This window comes from Bos indicus x Bos taurus, chromosome 10, assembly GCF_003369695.1.
Source record: "Bos indicus x Bos taurus breed Angus x Brahman F1 hybrid chromosome 10, Bos_hybrid_MaternalHap_v2.0, whole genome shotgun sequence".
NCBI lineage: Eukaryota > Metazoa > Chordata > Mammalia > Artiodactyla > Bovidae > Bos > Bos indicus x Bos taurus.
In genome coordinates, this window is record NC_040085.1 from 34,364,330 (window position 1) to 34,388,228 (window position 23,899).

Consider the following 23,899-nt stretch of genomic DNA (forward strand, 5'->3'; position numbering starts at 1 on the left):
ATACTATCATTTTTTTCATTTTCAAACATAAAGACATATGTACAATTTCATTTTATACAATATTCTGAGATTTTAAAAAGCATTTGATATTTAGAAAAGGGACTGTGAAGAAAATGTACATCATATTAACAGCAGCTAAGTACTGAATATTTCTTAAAAACATTATGTTCTTTTGCTTAAACATAATACTCGTGTCAGGGGATGCACACTGACTGAAACTGCCCACCCTGGCCAGCCACCATAGTAACCATTTGCATGCATTGTTTTATGACAGGAGGTCCTGATAAGGAACACGGAACTAATAAGCTGCCACCTACAGGGAGAATTCAGGAAAGGTCAAAAGGTGACACCAGGTGTCCAACCACCTCCCAGAATCCCTCTCACTGATCTCCATCTTGGCTGAGCAAGGTGTGAACCACCAAGAAGGACTCTGAGTCAGAATGATTGGCTAAAGACAACCCAGAAACCAATCCCATCACCATAAAACCTGAGACTGTGAGCCACCTGGCAGAGCAGTTCTCCTGGGTTCCCTTACCCTACTGCTCTCCACCTGGGGGGCCCCTTCCCAATAAAATCTCTTGCTTTGTCAGCACATACATCTCCTTGGATAATTCATTTCCGAGTGTTAGACGAGAGCCCACTTTTGGACCCTAGAAGGGGTCCCCCTTCTTGCAACACTAGCTGAAATGAATTAAATTTTTTAAAAAGTATGAAAATAATCCTATTACTAGAAGGCAGAAAAACTTTCTTGAGCAAAGAAAAATGACTGAAAGAAAGTAAGAATAGATAAATATGAGCAAATTAAAAAGATTTATATAGTAAAAGACAAAAACAAAGTCAAAAACAAATGATAAAATATTTGCATCACAAATAATAAGCAGATATTAATATCCCTAAAATATAAAGTGCTCCAATAAGTTGCAAGAAGAAAGCAAACAAACTTGATGGAAAAAGAGCAAAGGAAAATAATTACCAATTCACAGAATATGAAATTTAAATTGCTAATTAACATACGAAAAGATTTTCCCTTTCCTTGCAGTCAGAGAAGTTAAAATTAAATCCACAAAGAAATAGACACATAAAATTGGCAAATTTAAAAAAGATCGACTATATCAATCTTTGGATTGTGGAGAGGCTGTGAAACAGTTACTCTCATGAACTGCTGGTTGAGAGTATGATTTGCTATATATATTTTTGGAAATAAATTTAACATATATAAAAATTAAGGATGACTATCAGCTCAGCCACTCTGTTTTATGGAAGCAAGCCTATAGAACTTAATATATTACTTATAAAAAGTATATGTTCAAGGATGATTACTGTAGCTTTCTTTATAGTTGTGAAAAATTAAAAGGCAAAGCAACTAAATTTGAATACTCAATGAGAGGCAAATGTTTCTATTAATTCTGTCATACCAGTTTTATGGAACATTGTGTCATCATTAAGAAGAATGAGTTAGAGTTAACATCTTTTGGCTTAGAAATATATGCAGGGTATGTTTTTAAATGAGAAAAACAATTTGCATTGCAGAAAAATGCAAACGCCAGGATTATTCCATTTCAAAATGTCATACAACAAACCCTCATATGTGTGCAAATATAATTTTGTATTTGTATAAGTTTGTATGTATATTTTATAAATTCAGTAGCATGAGAGAACAGTATTGGGATATAGAATGATATACATTAGGCTATTACCTTTGGATATTTGGAGGGCTTAATGAAAAGAAGAAAGGGTAGAGAAGATTATTAATTGCTTTTTCTTTATATATATGTGTATATATATATATATATATATATACACACATATACCCACATATATCTCAACACTAACACATTTAACTAATTTGGAAAAATACTGTGACATTTAAAAGGACTATTACTGGTAACCAATTAAGTATGTAAGTCAAGTCCTAGCATATCGGTTTAAAAATATCTGTGATGCTAGGTAATATATTCAAGAGACTATGTAAACAAACATTCATGGGATCATTATTTATAATAGCCAAAATGTAGAAATAGTCAGATATCCATCAACTATATGAATGGATTGATAAAATAGGACATATCCATTCAATAGAATATTTAGTAGTATTGAATAAAAAGAAATTAAGTACTAATATATTCTATACCATTGGTGAACCTTAAAAACACTATGCTAAGTAAAAGAAGTTAGTCACAAAAAAATACATAGATTATCATACCTATAAATGAATTGTCTAGAAAAGGCAATTATAGAGACAGGAAGTAGATTAATAGTTGGCTAGGGCTGAAGCGAGGGCTTCCTTGGCGGCTCAGTGGAAAATAATCCGCCTGCAATGCAGGAGATGTGGGTTCAGTTCCTGGGTCAGGAAGATCCCTGGAGGAGGAAATGGTAACCACTCAGTATTCTTGCCTGGGAAGTCTCATGGACAGAGAAGCCTGGCGGGCTACAGCCCTGGGGTCATAAAAGTGTCAGACACGACTTACAGACTAAATTAACAACAGGGGCTGAGGAGACTGACAGGAGGAGGAGAAGAATGAGTATCTGCTGGCAGGTACAAGGTTTCATTTGAGGGGGACAAAAATGTTCCAAAGTTAGATGCTGGTGATGGGTGCATAACCATGTGCTGTGCCATGCTAAGTCACTTCAGTCTTGTCTGACTCTTTGCGACCCTATGGTCTGTGGCATGCCAGGCTCCTCGGTCCATGGGATACTCCAGGCAAGAATACTGGAGTGGGTAGCCATGCCCTTCTCCTGAGGATCTTCCTGACTCAGGGATCTTAATTCATGTCTCCTGCAGCTCCCACACTGTAGTAGGATTCTTTACAGCTGAGCCACCACGGAAGCCTGTACAACCATGCAAATATAATAAAAATCATTCAACTCTGCACTTTTAAGCAGTTGAATTGTATGGTATATGGATGACAGATGAATAAAGTTGAAAAAAAAAAAACCAAGAAGCTACTTCTGGAGCATGCCAAGTTTCTTCTAAAAATTCATTTTTAAGTGTTATGCTCATTAAATCAAATACCTTATTATCTAGCATCAAACAAGAATGTGGTATTCCATATTACTAAAATTTCCTGTTGGTTGAAAATTTCCACTTAAAATGTCAATGCTTTCTTTTCAACTTTAGATATTTTGGTTAGAAAAACAATTCTATATATTTTTTAAACTTACTTGAATTTTTCAGCAGGGTCCAATAAAAATAAGGCATATTTGTTTTGAAAGTTATAGTCAATAATATGAATGTCATCTTTACTATTATGATATATTATAGTTTAAATATCATATTAACATAAAAAAGGTTTAAAACAGTTCTGATTTCTCACTAGTTTTCTTTGAAAGTAAATCTCATTAAATGTACAACAAAAGAATAAATCTTGTTTGAGAGAAAGCATGAACTCCCATGAAAAATGTTTGTTGGTGCTGTTCAGTTGCTAAATTGTGTCCAAATCTTTGTGACCCCATAAACTATAGGCTTCCTCTGTCGTCCACTATCTCCCAGAGTTTACTCAAATTAATGTCCACTGAGTTGGTGATGCTATCTAACCATCTCATCGTCTGCTTCCCCCTTCTCATTTGCCTTCAATCTTTCCCAGCATCAGGGGCTTTTGTGATAAGCTGGCTCTTCAAATCAGGTGGCCAAAGTATTGGAGCTTCAGCATCAGTCCTTCCAATTAGCATTCAGGGTTGATTCATGGTTTGATCTCCTTGAAGTCTGGGGGACTCTTAAGCATCTTCTCCAGCACCACGGTTCGGAAACATCAATTCTTCAGCCCTCAGTCTTCTTTATGGACCAACTCTCACATCCATACATGACTACTAGAAAAAGCATAGGTTTGACTTGTTGACGAAGTGATGTCTCTGATTTTTAATATGTTGCCTATGTTTTTCATAGGTTTCCTTCCAAGGAGCAAGTGTTTTTTAATTTCATAGCTGCAGTCACCACCCTCAGTGACTATGGAGTCCCCAAAAAGAAAATCTGTCACTGCTTCCACATTTTCCCCTTCTATTTGCCATGAAGTATTGTAACTGGATGTCGTGATCTTAGTGAATAATGTACCTGACCTTAAAAGGTTACATATTGTGAGTTCAGTTTTGACTATTCAGATGTCTTTTCCTTCAATTTTTAGTTCTTCTCTCCGGTTCTGTATAAACAAGCTTGTCAGATACAAGCAAAATATGATAGAATAATTTTCAGTCTGGGCAGGGCCCCTGATAGTCTCTGATATTCAAATTTTTAACATATTCAGATCTATTTTTACTCCATGGGGGATTACAATTACTGCATGAATATCTATTTTCAGACTACAGTTTTCCAAACATGGTTTTGGCAGTAAATTCAGCCATGAACATTTTCAAATTAAACACCAAAATGGTTTCCAAATCTGTGACAGATCAATTTAGGGGTGTTATATAAGAACCAGGAAAAGTTGCAGGTGCTGGAAGAAACACAGACTGGATTTTCTTCTATGGTTTTAGGCATATTTGTTCCTCAACCTGATTAAAGTTATTATTTAGTGTTAAAATGTGATCCTTTCTGTTCCAAACTGGTATTTGTAATAGTATGTCTTCCAAAATATATTTTTTACCCATATCTATATATTATTACATGTCAGATGGACTAAATATAAAACCTATTACCTCTCCAGTGTTCCCCTAAAGAGGCATAGTCATCTTCAACTCAGTTTTCTTTTAACCTCGCCTTACCCTGATAACCAATCATTTAACAACATTATAAAAATGCTTTTTTCAGTGTTAAAATAGTAAGCGCTTGAATTTTGCAGTCAAATAGAGCTTATCTTGAATTTTGGCTCAAGTGTTTTGTAAGTTTTTACTTGGTCACTTTCTTAACCTTTCCAAATCTATTTTTTGACTGACAAAGTAAAGAAGAGAGTATATGTTTTGTAGCTCTGCAAGGGAGTTAACTTAATCATCATTAAAAAAAAAAACAGTCTAATATAGTGCTTTCTTTTTAAAAAGTGACTCAATAATAGTTAATTTTTTAACCATTTTAGCCCACAATTTCTATCTTAATAAAAACCCTTATCATGTGATTGATCTTTTTGTCACATAGGACAGCCTGTTTTATCTTTCTCAAGCATAGTTCATGTCTTCATTCCTCAAAAATTTTTGATACCAGTTTATGGGATTAATTTGACAAATAAACTCAAAATGCTTTAACTTCAAGAGCCTTCTTAACCTGGCTTCATCTTTCTTTTATTTCAGTAAAACTGACGTAGACTTGAAATAACTTGTTTTCCCAAAATCTGCCTTTTCCTAATGTCAACTTAAAAAAAAAAGATTTAACTTTTAACTTATTTTTCTCTGCTTCCATGACTATAAACATTTTACAATTTTATTTTGCATTTAACAATATAATGACATTATAGTTGTCCCCAGATCTAAAATTTTACCTACTTTGTAAAACTTTTCCTAATATGTCTAACTATGAGTCATGTCTCTCTTCTTCTTTAACCTCTAAAACAATAGCTTTTAGACTTTGTGATGTAAAAATTTGTATTTTTATTAAAGTTCTGATGTTATTTCCTATGATTGCCTTCCTCTTTTGTACGGCTTCGGTGTGCTTTCCTTGAAAAAGCACAGCACACACATGCAGAAAGTACTGTGTGCTCAGTGGATAGTCTATGACCAATTATAAGTCTTGATCTGCTCCTCTTTAATTAGTTCACTTTCAGGTCAATCAATCAATTGAGTTCTAACTATCTGTACAAAAGTCACATCCTTCTGAACCATTAAGAAAATACAATTCCATTGTATTCACTTTATAAGACAGAAAGGATTTCTGTCAAATTTCTTCAAAATATTGAAAAGGTATTTTTAGAATTTCACTTAAATAGAAAATGTAATTTATTCCAGTGCTTTAATCTCAAAGTACATTCACCAATTTTATTTTATGCTAACTACATTTGAATGAGTTTAGGGCTTTTGATCATTTATTTTTGAATATCTATGTGCATAATGTCAAGAGGTACTGCAAAAAGGTAAAAAATGCAAGATACTAGAATGCACTTCTTACAAATCGGCCAAATGTTTTACACATACTCATTCCACATTTGTTTTCCTTATAAATATCATTATCATCTGTACTGACATGTCCACTGCACATAAAGGCTCATATGGGTAACAAAAAGGAGAAAAAAAAATTACAGCTGTGTAACCTAATATTATTGGTCAAACTCAGACCTAGGTTTGTTCTCTTTTTCAATTAAAAATAAATTATAAATTTATTACAAGCACAAATTAAAATAATTTCTATTTAATGCTAACTTTCAAAACCCTATCTTCTCTGCCTGTACTTATTTATTTTCTCCTTAATAAGAAATATTAAAATTTGGGAAATATTTGATGATTTCCTTTGGCCCCTTTATTTTATGCAGTTGTTCTGCACGAGATGTCCATCTTAGCATCCATCCAAATCACAGTTTTCTAGTAAAACCATCTAATGATTTCCTAAGCAAGAGTTTACAGAAACAGTCACTTTGCCAAGGAAACTGACTTAGGTTCTAGAGAAGGTTGCTGAAAAATATAAAAATGCATAGTCTGAAGGGACTTTCACATTCAGTTAGAGCAAAATAACAAGCATGAACTTTCCTGAAGATTAACTTTAATCAGTTCAAAAAATAAATCAGCATTTATTTTTTGTTGTGGTTGTTCAATTGCCCAGTAGTGTTCAACCCTTTGCAACCCCATGGACTGCAGCACAGCCAGGATTTCCTGTCCCTCACCATCTCCCAAAGTTTGCCTAAGTTCATGTCCATTGCTTTAGTAATGCCATCCAGCCATCTTATCCTCTGATACCCTCTTCTGCCCTCAATCTTTCCCAGTAGCAGGGCCTTTTCTTCCAGTGAGTCAGCTGTTCACCAGATGACCAAAATACTAGACCTTCAGCTTCAGCCTCAGCCTTCCAATGAGTATTCATGTTTGATTTCCCTTAAGATTGACTGGTTTGATCTTCTTATTGGCCAAGGGACTTTCAAGAGTCTTCTCCAGCACCACAGTTCAAAGGCATCAATTGTTTGGCACTTTGACTTCTTTACAGCCCAGCTCTCACAATCGTATACGACCACTGGGAAGACCATAACCTTGACTATATTGGATCTTTGTCGGCAGAGTAATGTCTCTGCTTTTCAACACACTGTCTGGGTTTGACATAGCTTTTCTGCCAAGAAGCAATCGCCTTCTGATGTCATGGCTGCAGTCACCATCCACAGTGACTTCAGAGCCGAAGAAGAAGAAACCTGTCACTACTTCCACCTTTTCCCCTTCTATTTACCATGAGGTAATGGGGCTGGGTGTCATGATCTTAGTTTTAATACTTGGGTTTAAGCATAGAATACCAATAAAAAATGATTAAATATATATATATCTCCTTGACCAAACCTTAGTCAGGATCCTGTCAATTCTCCTTTCAACTAGACCCTGTATGTGAGCTTTTATGTTCTCCTTTACATATTCCAATATTAACAAAAACCTTATTGTCAGTCCAATCAGAATCCCCCACTTTGGTAACTGATCATCCTCAAAATCTGATCAAGTTCCTCATCCCCCACAGTTCTCCAGGTGATGTCTATACCCCTGGCCTCCTTTCAATAAGAATCCTGTTACGTCATTCAGCCAGAATCATCCTCACCAGATATGTGGTATTTCTCTTAGCAATTTTCCATCCACTGACCCCTACTTTACAACTTGGCTATCAATTCCTACCTTTCCTTGTTGTGTTTTGAGTTGAGCCTGATCTCTGTCCTCACAAAATCCCATGTAGTAGGCCCCTGAATAAAGTCTGCATTACTGTCTTCAATAAGTCTCATGAATAATTTTTCTTTAAGAGCATTGATGGAATACAAAATAAAGACATGGATAGATTAAAGAAAAGGTTATTTATTTGGATTTCATGAGGCAAATTTTAGAGTTGTGAGCCTTGGAAGTAATGAATTAACATGACAGAAAAGTTATGGTTGTCTGTGGAAGAGAGATGGATATTAAGAGGGGCTTCCCAGGAGGTGCTAGTGGTAAAGAACCTGCTTATCAATGCACGTTAGACGTAACATACATGGGTTAGATCCCTGGGTTGGGGAGATTCCCTGGAGGATGGCATGGCAACCCACTCCAGTATTCTTGCCTGGAGAATCCCATGGAAAGAGGAACCTGGCCAGCTGCAGTCCATAGGTTGCACAGAGTTAGACTCAACTAAAGTGACTTAGCATGACCTATAAAAAGACACCAAAGAGAAATATGGAAACTGAAATTAGGGCATTATACACTGGTGTAGTTGAAGCAGAGGTTTCAGAAGTTGAAGAAATAGACACTAAATTAACAGATTTAGTGCATACTGAATACCTATCTAATAAATTTCAGGTATTAACTAAACAATGTGTACAATCTGTGATTACTTAAGGAAGCAATAAAGTACTAAGTGAAAAGTGACTGAAACATATCGTATCCTTTTTCTGAACACAGATTCATAAGAATTTATCATGCACAACCACTCTGTGGAGAAGATCTGATCAGCTGTGATCATGCTTGAGACAAAATGTTGCCATCTATGGACTGCCAAACCTTGGAGCCAGTCTGGCATAAAGTCACTATGTATGGCGTTCCATAGACAGATACATACAACATAATGGTGTTCTATATTGTTAGTGACTACTCTTAACAATTATTCTATCAGACATTTTAATATTAGATATATGTGCTGTGTGTTAAATCACTTCATTCATGCCTGAGTCTTTGCAATCCTAAAAACTATAGCTTGCCAGGCTTCTCTGTCCATAGGATTCTCCATGGGGATCTTTTCCAGGGGATCTTTTCCAGGGGATCTTCCCAACCCAGGGATTGAACCTGCATCTCTTATGTCTCCCGTATTGGCAGGCAGTTTCTTTACTACTAGCACCTCCTGAGAATCCCAGATACATATTTAGTGACTGATAAAGTACTATAACATAGAAACTTATATAGATGTAACAGAAGCATCCAGGAGGCAGTGAAGAAAGTAGAGATTTCATCCTTAGCAGCACTGATAGATGTAGAAGGACTAAGTCAAAAAAATAGAACATTATGAGAGTTGCTGCTGAGCCATGACAGGGAACACAGAATCCAGACAATTCCAAAGTTCAACTCCAAGGTGAGGCTATGACGAGGATAATTCCCTAAACTTGCTTAATTAATTTAATTAATTCATGATGATCTAAAACTGTATAATAATCTTAAAACTTGGAAAAATTTGAATGTGCAAACTCTGTTTTTCCTGAAGATACATTTTCTAGATTATTTCTCATAGAATTATTAGTCCATATATTATTCTGTATTCTTCTTCCTTCCCTTCTCTCTTGTTTTATCCTCGGTATGTGACTACACTTGGCACTATACCAGATTTACCTTCATTTGCATCTGCCCCTCACTAATCGGGATTATTTCATATTTCTGTGTTCTGCAGTATGGCTGAAAGGGCAACTTCACCACATACTGCCATCCGAATCACTGCTCCTGATTGCTGGGCTGGATGCACAGTGCTGCCACACAGCTCCCTCCCAGTGGCTCCATCCCACCTGATATACCCACTTACAGACACTCCAGTAGAGAAGAAAATACTGCAAAACACATTCAAAGTCACTGAACAAATGGGGGTGTTAAGCCCAGTCAAGTGAACCAGATGAACAGAACACTGCAGAGCTAATCAGGAAACTATGCAACCTGGGAACACAAAGATAGCTGAGCCCCTAACAATGGAGCAATCCTACAATGAGTACTTCTGATGCCTTCGGCTATTTCAAATTTGTCTTGCTAGGGTTTTCCTAAAAGAGAGCAAACACTGTTCTTGATGTGAGCGGACATGATTTAAAGTCCCAGCTGTGCTATTAGCTGCTTGTGTAATCTTGGGCAAAGCGACTGAACAATCTGTAGAGCCCTAGTGGCAGAGAATACTGACCATCTCATGTATATAATGTATAAATATTTGTGAACTAATTAGAAGTATAAAACTGTATTTTTATTTCTAAGGGTTTGTTATACATGTTTTTAATAAACTGCGTGTTAAAACCTAAAGATTTTAACTATATAGATATAAATATCTACAGTGCCCCTGGTAGTGTCTGAGTGCAAACAAAATTAATTGAAAACAGTCACATTTATCAAGATTAAGAGTTGACATTCATCCCCTTAAAACACAGTAAAATACATTTACTAAAAATTAAAAAGGCATTTCTGAATAAGTGATAAGTGTAATTTATTCCTGAGAGATGTTAGGCCACATGCATTTTATTTTGTATGTGAAAATACTTATCAGATTAAAAATTGAAACAATCAAAAATATTTTGAAGAATGGTGAATACATAGGCCATTGTTTCAAAGATAGAGTTTTAATACTCTTATTGAAAAGATGGACACCAATCATTATAAAGCTACATTTTCCTTGTAATATTTTACATATTTCAAAAACAAGGCTAGTGACCATCAGTGATTCCTTCTAGCCTCCTACTTTGCTCATCCATTAGCAATGCCCTCACTGTCTCTATGTGTCCAGAGCAGAGAAATCACATATTTGCTCATTGTTGAAGAAGGGGTGGCTAGCTTTAGTGTGACCACAATGAACAAATTATCCCTAAGATGTCCAAAAAAATCAGTGATGATAACAACTGAGGCTACTGCTTACTCATCTTTATAATGTCGATAAACCTTGGGGCTGGAAGCATTAAATGCATGACAGAGTAAAAAATAATAAATGCAGATTATCATTGAGAACAGTATAATGAAATAGAGGTATCCATATTATGTCCATCAGAATTATTTTTTTTTTATTTTAAAAGTACAGACTTCATTTATAATATTCTCGAGGATTCTGATTTCACAGGGACTGATTATGGTGGATTCTAGCAGAGGAGAAAATGCAACCATTGATTGATAATATGTAGTTAACACAGAGATAATCATCACCATTAGTTTCACAGTAAAATGGCCACCATTCCTCAAAGATGTGAACATAGTAATCATTTCAAAAAAAATAGCAACAGAAGTGACAATTACAAGGTGTAAGAGTCCTTAGGAAATGACAATATAAAATGCTAGCCTTGCTGAAAGGTACTGATTAGCTACAGAAGCAGAGTGAAAACACATAAAAAGAAAAGAGACAAATGGAAGGACAAGTACCAAACTATCAATACCTGTTGAGGTTAGCCTCTTACAATTTTTCAAACCAAATACAAAAAGAAGCAGCTTCCACAACTATGCATGTGCTTCATTAAGATTACATACGAGCCACGTAACGACTCCATGTACAGACACGGTTGTAAGCATCGATTCACAAGGAAGACTGCTGGCTTTAAATCCTGTTCCACCATTCAATAGCTGTGTGATCTTGGAAGCTTACTTTCCTTATCTGCAAAACGGGGGCATTAATAGTTACTTCACTGGCTCTGTAATAAGGAGTAAATGAAAGATAGTACATATGGCACTTGGCAAGCACTCAATAATGTTTTAAAATATAATAAATTAAAAACAACAAAACAAATATAAACAGACTATACACATCACATAAGTGAGTGCTATTTTTCAAAGTCATCTTCAAAGGACATGACTATGATACCTGTAATGAACCTGTAGTTTCTGAATACTATTCTTAGGATATATTTTTAGGAGCTGGCTACTCTATAGCCTTAGGAAATAAAAGGGTTTCTCTAACAGTTACTTCAAAATTTTGTAGGTAAAACTGATCCTGGATTTCTATGGTCAATACATCAGAATAGCTGTCCATTTCTTATCTCTTATCATTGTCTACTAGGTATCTCTTCTCATCAATCTCTCTCTCTGTTACTTTCTCTTACACACCTGATGTAAATAATTTCAGTCAGAGAAAATATTAGAAAGTTGCTCTAAATTGTGCTTTTCAGTAAATCAAAGTGTTCAGATGCTTCAAAAATTTTACAACGGAGAACACTTCTTTGTTCAAATGTCATCATGTGGGCATGATATTGTTTAACATATTTGTGCTTTAAATATCTTTGTGTCAATGATTAACACATCCTGTACTCTAATCTGATATACTCTATACTTTCTGTAAAATCGATATGACAACTTTAAAAGTTATAGATCTCACTACTTTTGTAGATTGAGGGTATGTTTATATGTAAGCAGACCCCTGGACTTTATCCAAACCAGTCTTTCTTTATGGCTGGCTCAGGCTTCCCTGGTGGCTCAGAGTCTTTTTTTAGAAACCACCTGCAATGATCCCTGGGTTGTGAAGATCGCCTGGGGAAGGGGGAATGGCAACCCACTCCAAAATTTTTGCCTGGAGAATTCTGTGGACAGAAGAGCCTGGCAGGCTATAGTCAATGGGGTCGTAAAGAGTAGGACACAACTGAGCAACTAACACTTTTCACTTTCACAGACAAATTGTGGGGCTTCCTGTGCTAGTGGTAAAGAACCTACTGCCAATTCAGGAGAGATAAGAGACACAGGTCACATCCCTGGGTCAGGAAGATCCCCTGGAGGTGGGCGTGACAACCCATTCTAGTATTCTTGCCTGGAAAATCCCATGGACAGAGGAGCCTGGTGGGCTACAGTCCATGGGGTCACAAAGAGTCGGACACAAATGAAGCCACTTAGCACTCAATGGACATGACTTTGGGTAAATTCCGAGAGTCCGTGATGGATAGGGAAGCCTGGCATGCTGCAGTCCATGGCGTCGCAAAGAGTCAGACACAACTGAGCAACTGAAGTGAACTAAACTGAACTGGAAGCCTTAGATTCCTGTTTTGCTCAGTCAGACGGGCGCGGAGACGCTTCTGGAAGTAACATCGCGATGGCTGCCCAAGGAGAACCCCAAGTTCAGTTCAAACTTGTTTTGGTTGGTGATGGTGGTACTGGAAAAACTACATTCGTTAAGCGTCATCTGACTGGTGAATTTGAGAAGAAGTATGTAGCTACCTTGGGTGTTGAGGTCCATCCTCTTGTGTTCCATACCAACAGAGGACCTATTAAGTTCAATGTATGGGATACAGCTGGTCAGGAGAAATTTGGTGGACTGAGAGATGGTTATTATATATAAGCTCAGTGTGCCATTATAATGTTTGACGTAACATCAAGAGTTACTTACAAGAATGTGCCTAACTGGCATAGAGATCTGGTACGAGTGTGTGAGAACATCCCAATTGTGTTGTGTGGCAACAAAGTGGATATTAAGGACAGAAAGGTTAAGGCAAAGTCAATTGTCTTACACCGAAAGAAGAATCTTCAGTACTATGACATTTCTGCCAAAAGTAACTACAACTTTGAAAAGCCCTTCCTCTGGCTTGCTAGAAAACTGATTGGAGACCCTAACTTGGAGTTTGTCGCCATGCCTGCTCTTGCCCCGCCAGAGGTGGTCATGGACCCAGCCTTGGCAGCACAGTATGAGCACGATTTAGAGGTTGCTCAGACAACTGCTCTCCTGGATGAAGATGATGACCTGTGAGAAAGTGAAGCTGGGGCCCAGCGTCAGAAGTCTAGTTTTATAGGCAACTGTCCTGTGATGTCAGTGGTGCAGCGTGTTTGCCACTTTATTATATAGCTAAGCAGAACATGTGCTTAATCTTTGGATGCTGAAGGAGATGGATGGGCTTTGGAGTGAATGTGGCAGTTAAAAAAAAAACCTTCATTTTTTGGACCTGCATATTTAGGTGTTTTGGAACACAGTTGTTTCCTCCTTGAGTTTCAAATATAAGACTGCTATAGTCACATGACAATATTGAGAGGTGGAATCTTGTTTGTTACTGTCATTCCCATTCCTTTTCATTTAGAATCAGAATAAAGTTGTATTTCAAATATCAAAAAAAAAAAAAAAAAGATTCCTGTTTTGTTTTAACATTCAGGACAGCCTTAATCCCAGATGCCCTGTCTCAGGACTCGGCCCCACACAACCTGGTATCTCCTGCTGCTGGATAGGACATGAGGGGAGAAGTTAAGTGATCCTCCACAAAGTGGGAATAAAGGAAGGATTTGTATCACCTTGTTACTTAATAGTCTTTGTTACTTGTCTCTCCCTTTTGAAACATTGTCAGATTCAATAGCCTTTCAATAAGACAGTCTTCTGTAAATGAAATGCGCCCTTCATAGAAAGGCCCACCCCATCTAATACACTCTTTTCCCTCTCATCTACCAATGCTCCTTCCCACCGCTTCCATCTCTACTTGAACACTGTATCCTGTCTACCTTACTTCTTTTCTAAGAGTTGTTTTAGTGGCAGTCATCCAACCCGGTTTGGAGAAGGAAGTGGCAGCCCACTCCAGTGTTCTTGCCTGGAGAATCCCAGGGATGGGGGAGCCTGGTGGGCTGCCGTCTATGGGGTCGCACAGAGTCGGGCACGACTGAAGTGACAGCGCAGCAGCAGCAGCATCCAACCCGGTTGCCCTTTTGACCTTGCTTGACCAAATCAAACTCTTTCTTCAGCTACGGAAATCAGGAGTTTGAGAAGCCAGTCAGCATTTGACAGGCACTTAAACTGAGGATATAAAAACTTAGGATTTTGGAGAATGAGTTGTAATTCTCCTTCATGTGCTGAAAATGAACTAAGCTTATTCCAGGAAAAAGGAGATAGTGATGCAGATGTTCACAGAAAAGTGCAGGTAAGGGGAATCTGTTGCTGTTGTTCAGTCGCTCAATCATGTCTGACTCTGCGACCCCACAGACTGTAGCACGCTGGGTTTCCCTGTCCTTCACCATCTCCTGGACTGGAACTTGCTCAGACTCATGTCCATTGAGTCAGTGATGCCATCCAACTATCTCATCCTCTACTGCCCTCTTCTCCTCCTGTCCTCAATCTTTCCCGGCATCAGGGTCTTTTCCAATGAATCGGCTCTTAGCACCAGGTAGCCAAAGTATTGGAATAGGTGAGCCCAGATTAAAAGAAAAGGTTAGCACAGGGCCACTGTGGCTTTCAGCTCTTGAGACCTAAGTGTAACTCCTGATCATACTATGACCACGTCCACCTCCTCTCAGTACAGGCTCCTTTCTGTTTAAGCTGGCTGAATGGTTTTCTGTTAGTTGCAACCAGGGGTCCCAACAAGACACTGACTATCATTCATACTAAAGGTCACATTTCACTTTCTGTGTGATGTCTTCTAAGATTATCCCTTATTGATTTCTGAGTCTCAGAAATTCCACTGCAAAAGAGGCTTTGAGTTACAGAAGTCTGCACTAATGATGCTTTGTCTTTGTCTGTTAGTCACATCTCATTGCCAAGATTGTAAGCTCTTGTGATTGGCATCAAGTCTTTACTTTTTCTTTATTTACCAATACATACGACATGCTTCTAGCACATAGTTGTGTTAGATAATAACTTTTACTTAGCACTACATTCATTTTAATCTATGAAGTATAAATACAAATGTTATATAAATTTTGCATAGAGAGAAAATATATGTAAACATATAAGCATGTTGACTCCTAAAATAGAGGGGGCATTATGCCAATAAGTTTAGTTTTTTAAAGTTTCCAGACTAACATATAATGACTAGAAAAGTATGAGTAATACATTTTTTATGTTTCTTAGGCTAAACGTACTGATTTTGTGATTTTAAAATGGTATATGGAAATATTTATTCCAACCAATAGATTTTTGGTTTGTTCCCTTTTGGGGGGGCGGGCTGTAATGCAGTCTTCAAAGGAAAAAAAAAAAAGAAAAACCAACAAAACGGCTTTCTTGAAATGTATACAAATATTTGCACCAGGAACGAACAAGTGTTGTAGGTCAGTTATATTCTAAAAACAAACAAAGTCATAGTAAAAAACATCAGATTTGTGGTTACCATAAGCTGGGGTTGGGGGAAAGGGGAACTGGATGAAGGCATTTCAAAGGTACAGAATTCCCATTATAAGATAAATAGTACTAGGGATATAATGTACAACATGACAAACAAAAGTAACACTTCTGTATGTGATATATAAAAGCTGTTGAGAGATTAGTTCCTAAGAATTCTCATCACAAGGAAAAACAGGGTTTTTTTTTTTTTTTTTTTTTTGCTTTTTCTTTTATATCTTGTCTATATGAGATGATGGATGTTCACTAAACTTATCGTGGAAATCATTTCATAATGTATGAGTTGACTGAGAAAAATGCACAACCTAAAAGTTAAGAGTTATGTTTTATTCAATGGACAAAACTGAGGACTTAAGTTTGGGATAGAGCATCTCAAATAACTGAGAGACTACTCTGAAGAGGCAAGGTGGGGAGCCAGGATATACAGGAGTTTTTACAACAAAGATCAAGTAGTTGAAACATCAAAAGCTTACTGTTAATTAAAGAAAATCAGATATCTCAATATCTCAAGTTAATTACTTTAGTGATTTTCTATGTACCTGCTGTGCCAAGTCACTTCAATTTTACATAGTCTTTTACAACTCCATGGGCAGGAGCCTGCCAGACTCCTCAGCCCATGGGTTTCTCCAGGCAAGAATATTGGCTTGCTAGGAGAAGGCAATTGCACCCCACTCCAGTACTCTTGCCTGGAAAATCCCATGGACGGAGGAGCCTGGTAGGCTGCAGTCCATGGGGTCACTAAGAGTCGGACACGACTGAGCGACTTCACTTTCACTTTTTACTTTCATGCATTGGAGAAGGAAATGGCAACGCACTCCAGTGTTCTTGCCTGGAGAATCCCAGGGACGGGGAAGCCTGGTGGGCTGCTGTCTATGGGATCGCACAGAGCCGGACAGGACTGAAGCAACTTAGCAGTAGCAGCAGCAGACTCTCCTCCAGGGGATCTTCCAGACCCAGGAAGATCCCAACCCAGGGATCTATCTAACCCTTTTCTCTTCTGTCTCCTTCTCCAGCATTGGAAGGCAGATTCCACTGGGAAGCCCTTTCTGTATATCTATCTGAAAAAGGCAAAATCTGTGCTCACTGAAATCATTCCTTTGATATGCACCCCAGCTATGAGGGGTGGGGTGGGGGGCAGTATCCTGTGCCTCTCATCCTGCATTCCCACAATGTACACCATCTGGTGGCAATAATGTGATAGCTTGATGGCAGCAACATCCTTTGTTTACTAATTTTTTTTATTCTCACATAAGTGAAATTCGTATACTTCACATCTTAAATTTGTACAGTGCTGCATGTCAAATATAGCTCAATAAAACTGGAAGGGGAAAAAATGTAAAACTGTTTAAAAATAAGAAATAAAGGTACAACGTTGCTATCTAGGAATGTGTTCAGACAATGGGATAAATGAATAGAGTGTTGTATGAACAATTATAAAGGACTTGACAAATTTCCTTTTTCGGGAAAAAAAAAAGAAAACCTTAAGAGAGCAAAGTAGTCTTACCTTCTGCACAAGTAGAATTAGACAAAGCTATGCCCTACTTTGCAGCCTTTGAGCCTCAGGGTAAAAAAGTTGGGGGGAGGGGAAATTCTCAGAGAGCTGTGAATAAAAACTGTTGCCACAGTCAAGTGCTTCAAAATGCCTAAGGGCAGAGGATTCCAACATAATTCTCTCAAACACAAACAACATTTTAAGCATTAGGCCAACTGACTTTAAAAAGATAATAAGAAAGAGGCCATTTAACTATGTAGTAGTCAATTTCCTGATTCTTGCAGAGAAAACAAAGTAGGCTGGCTCCTTCAATATGCTCCTCCAATACTGAGGATACTCTCAGACTTAGAGGACTGGCCTCTTTGAGCTAGAAATACTTTTTTCTCTTGACTCTCCATTGTCCCAGCCCTTTTTGAAAAATCCTTAAATTTCAGTGTTTCAGGTAGTTAATCAACTAATTTAGTCTTAATCTAAAACTGTTCCCAAGGGCACACGTAGAAGTTAAAAATGAGAGGCTTAATTCTCTCTATTGAAAGTGAGAGAGAGGCTTCTTCCCACTCTCTTTTCTTGGAGCAATTTCTTAAGAAAACTTGTGTTAATATTTTAAGTTCTTAGTGGCTGACTTTATTTTTCTGGGCTCCAAAATCACTGTGGATGGTGACTGCAGCCATGAAATTAAAAGACACTTAATCCTTGGAAGGAAAGTTATGACCAACCTAGACAGCATATTAAAAAGCAGAGACATTACTTTGCCAACAAAGGTCTGTCTTAGTCAAGGCTATGGTTTTTCCAGTAGTCATGTATGGATGTGAGAGTTGGACTATGAAGAAAGCTGAGCGCAAAAGAATTGATGCTTTTGAACTATGGTATTGGAGAAGACTCTTGAGAGTCCCTTGGACTGTAAGGAGATCCAACCAGTCCATCCTAAAGGAGATCAGTCCTGAGTGTTCATTGGAAGGACTGATGTTGAAGCTGAAACTCCAATATTTTGGCCACCTGATGCGAAGAGCTGACTCATTGGAAAAGACCCTAATGCTGGGAAAGATTGAGGGCAGGAGGAGAAGGGGACGAAAGAGGATGAGATGGTTGGATGGCATCACCGACTCAATGGACATGGGTTTGGGTGGACTCCAGGAGTTGGTGATGGACAGGGAGGCTTGGCGTGCTGTGGTTCATGGGTCGAAAAGAGTTAGACACGACTGAGCGACTGAACTGAACTGAACTTCTCTTTGAAATGTATGTAGCTCTTTTTATTTTTTAATTGAAGTATAGTCAATTTACAACATTGTATAACTGAAACACTTTGCTGTACGTAACTCTTCTTGAAAGCATGGTAAGCCTCCTGCCAGCTTCACAATACAGCCATGTCTCTTTGAAGAACTGGACAATCAACCCTTTGAAGTGTGATTATCATGGAAACTGATACCCTATCTCTTAGTTTCTGTTTGGTGGGTAGGTGCCTAACCCTAGCACCAAAACTACCTTCTGTCAGAAAAATTATTTGTTCTTTGGATAAAGCCAACTAGCTAACACAAATGGCCACCCCAATTATCAAGTGAATTTAGGATGAATTATGTGTAGCACTTGGTGTTTTTGAGTCCTCTTACCTGAAGACTAATTATTGTATATCTTGAGAACATGTATGTGATAGCTCTTTATGAAAGGATGAGATGTCTTTCTTTCTTTGCAATCTTTTAGCAGGTTGCCTGTGACACATCATATTCCGGTTTAATCCTTATTCAATACTGAAACTGTTTTCTTTCTCTTCTACACTTGTGATTTTAAAGTAATTAATTGAAGGGACCATTAGATTGAGGTGCCTTAATAGCAATCAAAACTGATGTTAGAGTCAAAGCAGTAGAGTCCAAGAAAATGAAACTTAAGAACCACCAATCCCAAACAGCCAACAAGGATTTCCCAGGTAAAGCAACCACTTAGGCTGCTGCTGCTGCTAAGTCGCTTCAGTCGTGTCCGACTCCGCACCAGGCTCCCACCAAGAGCCTGGCAGCCCACCAGGCTCCCCTGTCCCTGGGATTCTCCAGGCAAGAACATTGGAGTGGATTGCCATTTCCTTCTCCAATGCATGAAAGTGAAAAGTGAAAGTGAAGTCTCTCAGTCGTGTCCGACTCTTAGCAACCCCATGGACTGCAGCCTACCAGGCTCCTCCATCCATGGGAATTTCCAGGCAAGAGTACTGGAGTGGGGTGCCATTGCCTTCTCCGACCACTTAGGCTAGAGACAATCAAATAACATTCTTGCTTTGCTTCTCTATCTTCTCTATAAAAGCCTCTTTTAGCTGTTGCTAGTGGAGTGTCCCAAAGACTTTCAGTCTGGCACTGTGTGACTCATATAGATGTATACTCAAATACACTCTTGAAGATGTAAAGTGCCTCAGTTCATTTTTTAACAGTTAAAAGGTTTTCTGGGATAGAATATTTTGTTTTTTAACTATATTGCCCCAACACCAGCTCTTGACACAGGGTAAGGGATCCCTGGAAGAAGAGAACCAGGCATAGCTTTCTCAACAAAAGTGAAGTCATTTTTGGCCTAAGTCATTCTGTGATCAAATCCTGGCTACAATGTTTATCCTTGAACAGGTCTCAGTAATTAATGATCTTAAGGGAATAAAAGAGTGAGGAAACACTGCCTGTTATCAGGCAAGTGAAGTAGCAATAGCAAAGATAACGTATCAGTTGTAAAGACTCCTACTTCTGTTTCAATGGTAAAGATTAGCCTGAAGTGCTCAATCACCAGATCAACTGGAACCAATGAGAAGATGATATTGACCTTTTCTGACCCCTGTGACATCAATCAAGGAAAGCTTGGACTCTGTGATTGCTCAAGCCTCTTTATGAATATCTATATACCTTTAGCTTAAAACTTGCCCAGTTTTGCTGCTCCGGGAGGCACTGCTTTGTGAAAGTTCCTGGGTGTTCTCCTTACATGCAACAAGTAATAATAAACCCTTCTTCTCCTGACCTTTGGCTTAGTTGTGTCTTTTGGCCCATCACCCACTAAGAGGTGAATCTAGTTTTTGGGTAACATCTCTCTGCCTGCCTTCTTGGTCCCCTTGGTTGAATTATCTTTGCTAACATCGACTGGGCCAGATTTTTCAAAGTTTGGTCCCTTTCCACCTTTCCAAACTGAGCTTTTGCCAGTCCAGTCTCTACCGACCCCTGCCCAGCCAGCCCTTGTACACTCTACAATCAAACGACACTACTAGAGTCACACAGTAGTTTTGATTCTACGTCTTTAAGGTGCTGTCCTTTCTGGCTGGAGTCACCTACTCCTCTGGTTTGATCTCCTCTGTTAAGCTTTTCCTGACCAGACTATGGAAACAATTAACTACTCCCTTTGCTGCACACTCTGCTCTGATTTCATGCTACCCAAATAATCTTCTGATTGTAAATACACATGGTATAGATTTGCTGAAGGGAGAAAACGCACTAGTCTGCTCCAGAATTCTTGTTCAGTGACAGTGGTTTCTCATTATTAAATTGGCTGGCATTTTATGTATCAGCTTCTGGGAGTAGGTGAGTGTGATACTGCTTTTAAGAAAAGGGACGATCCATTCAGAGAATTCCCGAATTTGTGAGGCTATGAAGGTCAGATTCAAGGTAATGGTAACCTTTGGGACCCTGCGAATGCCATCTAGTCGGGCTTCTCTAGTTATATGCCTAGCTCACCTTGCTCTGAAGTCTGTTAAAATGTTCTAGTTGCAAGCATGCATATAAATACAACCACTGATCAAGACAAGTCATTTTTCTAATCTTCGTTTTGTCACTTATAAAATGTCAGATTGACCTTGTTTATCTTTGAAAGTCATGCCCACAATGAGGTACATGTGTCTATGAATGTTTTCCTAATCTGCAGTGTCAACATCAGAAAATACTAGGAATCCTAATGTATATATAATTAGTGTCAGACATTCCATTTTCTCCTTAGTGGGCTATTGTGGACTATAAACCCTCTTCAACAAAGATTTCATATAAGGAGCTGACAGGCATTAAACAAAAGTTGTTTTTTTTTTTTTTCCCCATTTAATTTTTTTCCAAGTAAAGTTTCTATTTTCTATCTAATCTTTAAAAAAATTAAAGTTTATTTATTTCCTTATTTTTATTAATATTTATTTTCTTTTTGTTACTTATTTTCATATGCTATGCTATGTTAAGTCACTTCAGTCGTGTCCAACTCTGTGCGACCCCATAGATGGCAGCCCACCAGGCTCCCCCGTCGCCGAGATTCTCCAGGCAAGAACACTGGAGTGGGCTGCCATTTCCTTCTCCAATGCATGAAAGTGAAAAGTGAAAGTGAAGTCGTTCAGTCGTCTCCAACTCTTAGCGACCCCATGGATTGCAGCCTACTAGGCTCCTCCATCCATGGGATTTTCCAGGCAAGAGTACTGGAGTGGGGTTCCATTGCCTTCTCCGTTTTTTGTTTTTTTTTTTCATATGCATCACCCAAAAGGATAGAAGGTTTAACAAGATTACTTGGGGCATATCTATGTGCAAGTTGCTTATAAGAAAGTGACATGAAACTAAGCTCCCTTTGATCTTATCAAACTCTCAGAATGCCAGTCTTTCAATTCTGAGATCGCCTAAGGGCTTGTGTGTTAGTCATTCAGTCCTGTCCAACTCTTTGCAATCCCTTGGACTGTACTGTCCACGGAATTCTCTGGGCAAAATACCAGAGAAGGTAGCCATTTCCTTCTCCAGGGGATCTTCTTGATCCAGGGATAGAATCTAGGTCTTCCATACTGCAAGCAGATTCTTTACCATCTGAGCCACCTAAGGGGAGCATTAAATAGGTGTGTAGAGTGGGAAGTTGCTTAAGAGGGAGGAACACTTTAAGAGGGAGCACTCAGAATAGTGCTCTCTGATGACGCAGATGGGTGGGATAGGAGAGTGACAGGAAGGATCAGAGGGAGGGGATATATGTATATATGTAGCTGATACACTTTGTTGTACAGCAGAAACAAAGACAATACTGCAAAGCAATTACATATACTCCAATAAAAAATATTGTACAAAAATGTATGTGTAAATGAGTAAATGAATGATGGATAAGTAAATAAATAAAAAATAAATAAATACACATATACAAAATTAATTGAGGGTGAAGCTGAGGAGAGGAAAAAGACTGTTAGTTATCAAAGTAAAGGGTGAAAAAAAGCAAAGCTTAGAAATGATTAATTGCAATTATTTGATTAGGCAAATGTTCCAACATTAAAGTGATGGGAAATTATAGTCATAGTACATTATAATGCAAAATCTAATTTTTGCTAATAGTTCATGCTGACCTACATCAGAATGTTTATTATAATACAGATTCATGCAGTAAGGCCTTTGAGTATAGGCCAAATTTCAGAAAAAGTTTTGTTCATTTAGCAAATATCTTTGAGTGAAGGATATAATGGTGAACAAAATAAATATAGTCCCTGCCCCAAAGACGGTAGTGGATTTATAGCCAAAATGTCCATAATGGCTTTACTGAGTTTCACATACCAAGCAATGCCTCTTGGAAGGCAGGAAGGGCCAGAACAAAGGCCTGTGAGCATCTCCTGGGAACCGAGGAAGAGAGCGGCTGTGCATGGTAACTTGGCTCAGCCTATACTTTCACTTAAACTTGCTGTCCAGAGACAGATTTACTTCTTGACAAACAAAAAAAGAAAATATATCCATATTTAAGAAAAAAAATCTGATGAATGAGATTTCTGAATTTAAACAAAAAACACACAATTCTATTATTGCCTGAATGAAATAAAAATCACATTTAGAGAAACGAAAAGGCTCTGGAGTGTGGGAATAATGTGAGTTTAGGGGTCTCATTACTCTTATTTCTTCATAAGCCAAGGAAATTCTATTGGGGAATATCAGATCAGTCTCATGTTTTCTGAGAAGCTTTTATGGCTAAAAGAGAAGTTAGTTTTCCAACGTCTTAAAAACTAAAGTGTTAGCTAGATGAATCTTAGATTGTTGCAAGCTAGCTAAACAAAACTGATAATAAAAAAGAATTGCAACAAGAAGTACATGTATCTACCTGTGCCAGAATCTTTTTTCTCTACTGATTGACAGGCTTGAGGAAGAAAAGCAACTTTAGAGTTGCTTCAATTGCAAAATCCAAAGCATTAACTCTTTTTACATCCTTGAGAATCTGGGTAATGTGTTGCAGCAATGTAACACCCAAATACAGATGAAAACTCCAGACCAGATCTCTATGCATTTTATTTTTTCAGAATTTAGGTTGTTTTTTTTTTTTTTTTAAAGAAGTTTAAAAAAAGTGTGCTTCTCTATTTAAAATGACATATAATTGCATATTTAATGCATGAATGTATTTGCTATTTAAAAATGAAAATTCAACAGCTAGAAACTATTTCTTTTAATTTGTGGGTGAATGGGGGGTAGGTGGATTTATAATCAAAAGCTTCCCCTGTGGCTCAGACAGTAAAGAATCTGCCTGCCAATTCAGGAGACCTAGGTTCAATCCCTGGGTCTGAAATATCCCCTGGAGAAGGGCATAGCTACCCATTCCAGTATTCTTACCTAGAGAATTCCATGAACAGAGGAACCTGGCAGGTTACAGTCCATGGGATCTCAGAGTCAGAAACAACT

General features: G+C 38.0%; 1 protein-coding gene and 1 pseudogene across 2 annotated transcripts in view; one reads left to right on the top strand and one right to left on the bottom strand.

Annotated features, from left to right (window-relative positions):
• Positions 1-23,899, bottom strand: part of MDGA2 (MAM domain containing glycosylphosphatidylinositol anchor 2) — a 914,699-nt gene that overhangs the window by 606,993 nt on the left and 283,807 nt on the right. The gene's annotated exons all lie outside the window — the stretch shown is intronic.
• Positions 12,754-13,726, top strand: LOC113900170 (annotated as a pseudogene). The gene has a single exon (XR_003513075.1). The product of XR_003513075.1 is annotated as a GTP-binding nuclear protein Ran-like (transcript).